Genomic DNA, 5389 nt, shown 5'->3' with positions numbered 1-5389 from the left:
ATCATGGAGTCACACACACATGAACAAGGTCTTCTGGAAGGCCAACACGGGGCAGAATTCTAACCAGAAATAATTCTGCAGTCGACTGCATTTCAACTCAGAAACAGAATATGACAGCCCCAAACACTTTTCTGTAACTAAAAGAGAGTCATCCATTGGAGACTGGCATTCATAAAGTCACTAGATCTTTTATGAGAGATCAGATTTTTCTTACTGAATATTAAGATAAGCCCAAGCTGATTTCTCTTTGAACATCCAAGCATACCATATAAGGGTAAAAAAAGAAGGATTAAAATAAAATGTTCTCCAAAGAGTAGGTTTTTTTTTCTATTCTGTATTATTAGATACTTCAGTATAAGTGAGATATGTTATAAAATAAGGCTTATATACATATTTCAAAATGTCAACATGTTTAGCAATTTTTTATGAAGGCAAAAACTTTGTAACTCATCTTCAGTTTACCAAAAGATCCTTTGATGTATGTGGTTCACTTCTAATGGGCTCACTCTAAATTCAAATCTACTAAGTCTCTTTAGTATATGATAGGAAAACAAGGTAGGGGCTCTAGGGTCAGGCACCCTGAACTTGCATTCTAGCTTTGCCAATCACAGAAATGAAATTTAATCTCTTGGAACTTTGAGAGTTTTGAAATAATAATATTCAGCCCCATAGAGTTATTTTGAGAATGAGCCATCTTAGGGTAGCTGCTACACTAGCATTAATGCCATGTGGTATACTCAATCAACAAATTATTATGGGCCAGCACTGGGCTAGCTGCTGGGAATGAAACATAAAATGCATAACTTCTTTGCCCTTGAGAAGTTCACTCTCTGGTGCAAAAACACACAGACCAGCAGTTACAACACAGTTTAATACATTTGCTAACACAGCCCTCTACCCAATACTTAGGCGGACATGGATTCCAAAGGAAAAGAAAGTTCCAAAAACTTTTTGTCCTCATAGAGTGTTCCACTTTCCCAACTTTTTTGTCTAAAGCACTTCAGTAATCACAGTGGCAGTGAGCTATAAAGTCAAGTAAGCTAAAGCAAATCCCAGCTCCTTTGGAGGTATGAGGACATGGAAAATCTCCATTCCCAAGAAGCTGTGAGATCATGTCTGATTTAAGTCCCAATCCTAAACAAAGAGGGACTCATGCTGGGTTTCATGTGTAGAGTTTCATGTCCAATCCCTGTAACGAGGTGATAAGGCCTGTGTCACAGTTAGTCAGTAGCAGGCGATGCAATTAACAGGATTGCACTAACCTGGAGATGCGCCAAGCTGGCGAAAGAAGGATTAGAAAGTAAATGAAGTGAACAAGCATGAACCAGCAAATAGGGCTTAATGGACAGTACAAGTCAGTGAGGCAAAAATGGGCCAATTTGCTCTCATTGATTTTCACTGCCCATTGAGCTGCATTCCTCTTTTGCTTTCTAATGCATTTATCTTGGCCTAGGCAAGTTCTCTGGCTGTCATCCTGAGGACAATTCCATTGACCGCGACAACTCCATGAGTGGACCAAAGTACAATCTGACCTACAGAGCCTTCTCTCAAGCATCCTGATGGGATGTTTGGTGGCTAAAAAAAGTCCGAGGAAGAAATTCCAATAGGTCTTATACCCAGGAAGTCATTGAGGAGACATTTTATCAGAGGAATGAAAGGAAATATTGCAAAGTTCCTTTCGACTTGTGCGGTCCACCTTATTTTTAAATAATTCATCAAAGTAAATGAAAGCACTCCACCCTGCCATTTTCCACTAGTTTTAAATCATCTCCAGTGGAAGTGCCAAATGACTTCTGCTATCCAGAATAAATAAAACTGATGACCATTTGTTGTTCACTAACTATGATGAGAGGAAAGCCATGCAGCTATTCAAACTCTAAAAATAGGAAAATGGAGTCAGCTACTCTGACCAAGCAGGTCAGGATATCAAACGGTGTTTCCACCTGGGATGAGCCCTTCCTTTCAGCTTCTTCCTTATTCTTTTCACACCTCCTCTTTTCTCCTGTCCTCTTTGACTCCTTCTTTTTTTATATAATTTTTTTAAATTTTTTATGAACATATAATGTATTTTTATCCCCAGGGGTACAGGTCTGTGAATCGCCAGGTTTACACACTTCACAGCACTCACCATAGCACATACCCTCCCCAATGTCCATAACTCTTTGTCTCCTTCTATACACTTTTTCTTGTTTGGCTATCTCCCCTCTCTCTCTCTTGTTCTTCCTACCTATTGGATGCTTTCTTCTTTCTTAATCCCCCTCCCCCCAAAAGTAAATGCACTGCCTCTTACATGAAAAGCCAATCAGGAAAATTCACATTTGTCCTCTGGATTATCCCATCAATTGTGTTCCAGATAATTGCTCTCTACCCCTACATGCATGCTTAATTATAGAATGAAATAGCTTATAAGATTTTGAAATTCCATCAGTTGATTATGGGGAAAGAAAATCTTTATTCAGTTTCATATGAAACTGAGTATCTTGCCATGATCCTGAGTCAAACTTCATGTCTTTAATAGAAACTCAGACTTGACAGAAAATATTTATCTCCCCATAAGAGAAAGATTTTATTGAGTTGGGAATTAATAGACAATGTGCACAGAGAATTCAATTTGATATTTCCCACAGTATGAATCTCCCCATGAAAGGGGCCACACTGGTACCTTCAGCAATTCAGAGTCCTTCATCATTACAAAGAGCAGAAGGAATGCACCTGGTCTCCAGTGATGCATGTGGAAGCCTCTGAGATTTCCCTGGAGCTGGAGGCTCAGACCCTACTTAGCTCAGGAGAGCTAATGAGATTCCAACCTGACAGGAAATGGATGCAGGCCTAAAAAAAAACCCTCTCCCAGCTCCCGAACCCCTCCCGAGGTAATTAACGGGCATTTTCAATGAGTCCAGTAAAATAATAATTTCTTTCTCTAGTCGCCATTGTCAACAATGCCTCATTCAAGCATTTGACACCAGGACACACATACCAAGAAGTGATCAGTGATAGCTGGGGAGTCTACTCATTTGGCCATATATGTGATTCCTTTTTTTTGGTTCTGTTTTAAACTATTAATAAACTGGAAGGAAAAGGAGAGAGGTGAGTCTCAGATGTCACAGGTCACGTTCCTTTTGGTTAGTAGTTCTCTCCTCACCTATGCTTTGCTTCCCGGTGGACCATTTCCCCTTGCTTCCAGCAGGTAGCTTTGCATTCCTTAGATGCACCCTGGGAATTACACAGCCAGCTGCTACACTACTTTCCCAGAGCTGCTGCTGCTACTGCAGCCAGGAGAAGAGATACTGGGGGGCACTTCAAATTCCAAAAAATGTTAACTACAGCTGCTAAGCAGGAGAAGAAAAAAAAAAAATCTTCTTCTAAGTTATGCATTGCGCAACACGTGCATTTGATGTCTCTTCATATGTTTCCAAAGCAGCATGTGCAACAGATCACACTCAAACTGTCACCATCTGAAACAGAACAGCACATAGGCTAAATGTTCCAGGGAGTCTATTGCCTGCTTGCGGCCCACCTGAAGCACCTGGAAATAACTAAACTCCCAAACATAGGTTGACTTTGCTTGAACAGAATAGGAAGCCTCTGTGTTGAAATGAATGTAATTTTAGCTGGACTAATTTATCCTAATATGGACCTTCTGAATATTTTATAATTCCTGTGGATTCCTCCGAACGTGGAATTGATTTTCGTTTCTTTGTTTCCTTCCTACCTCCTATCTGTTCAATCAGATTCTTTTTTTCCTAAAATGCACACTTTTTTTCCATATCGCTCCTCTACTTAAAAACCATCGATGGTTAACTTGATGCCAAAAATAAAGCTCAAATGCCTTTGTTTGACATTTAAAGTTCTCTGCCATCTGGCCTCAACTTGCCTATGGTTTCTGCCTCGTCCCCTAGTCAAATGGATCTCAGCACCGTTACTCCATCACCCTGTTTTCAGAGCCCTGAATAAAATATCCTGTGAGTTTTCTGGATACTAATTCTTTCCCCTCTCTCTCTCTCTCTTTTCGCTTGAAATAACCACTTTCCCTCTCTCCCTCCACTTAGCTGTCTGCCTTATTCTGTCCACCTTCCAGACTCCACTGGCTCTGGAAGAATTTTTCTGCATCTGCATAGATGAAAAATCCTGTCCTCATGGTGAAAGTTGTTGGCTCCTTGATATTCTACCTAATTTTGAGTTTTAAGATCAGGAAGCGTGCTTATTTTCAGCATATAGGCCATGAGAGCAATAGCAATACTAAGGCTGATACTTTTGTTTCCCATTTATCGCTCCTTTTTGTCTTATTTTTCACTGGTTTAGAGTTCAGTTGTGAAACAATGAGGTTCTTTATCAAACACTTGAAACACCAAACATCTTTCATAATTTACTTATACTTACACTACAACATAAAATATATTACCCATCATCATTACCATCCTGCAATACTGAATCATTTATCTCAAGGGATCTTAGGTGTACAATAGTCCCCCCCCTCCCCGCGCCCTTATCAGCTGGGGATACTTTCCAATACCTCCAGTGGGTGCCTGAAATCATGGATAGTACTGAACCCTGTAACTACTTTGTTTTTTCCTATGAGATGAGGCGAGGCGAATGACACTATAGGCAGTACAATAGCATTAGGCTACTATTGAACTTTCTCTCTGTCAGAAAGAGGATCATGTGCTTGCAGACTATGTTGACCATGGGGAAATGAAACCATGGAAAGTGAAACCACAGATTCTTACTACATGAAAAATCTACAAAAGGCAATGTTCACTGTGATTGTGAGGGGAGAAAAAAAGAGAGGAAGATTCTGAAGAATTCTGAAGAAAGAAAGAATCTTTGGAATCTGTTATAACCCCAAGGTAAAACATGGTGTCCTCAGGAATGAAAATCACTGTGGTGATACTCAAATAATTTGTGGGAGAGAGGAAGTATATAAGTCAGTCATCTGAGTGGCACCTCATTAGACTTTCCAGATTCTCCAGGCAATCTCTTGCTCACAAATTTTATTTCCATAAATTCTAACGTACTATTTATCTAGTGTGAATTTCATATTTATGCATGTTTCATAGACCCACTTATTCCACTTTCCATTGAAAATAAGCTTCTAATGAATAAAATGTTGTTTTTCCACTTTATTAAGCAAAACATTAAGATAGTGAAAGACAATTTTAAGTTGAAGTGTCATATCAGATTTTTGTCTACTTACTAATCAAACATGATTATAAGTGACAGAAGTAGTTTGCATTTTCATTTTGTAACATTATAATACTATAAAACATAAGAATAAGAAGTTAAACAAATTATAGTCATATTAAAATACATTTTCAGGGAGAGCAGGGAAAATCGTTTCTCTTTGCTACATAATTACTGTTCTAAGATTTCACTAAGCTACTATTCTAGG

The sequence above is a fragment of the Meles meles genome, chromosome 1 (assembly GCF_922984935.1).
Source record: "Meles meles chromosome 1, mMelMel3.1 paternal haplotype, whole genome shotgun sequence".
Lineage (NCBI taxonomy): Eukaryota > Metazoa > Chordata > Mammalia > Carnivora > Mustelidae > Meles > Meles meles.
Note: the sequence above shows the minus strand (reverse complement) of the source record.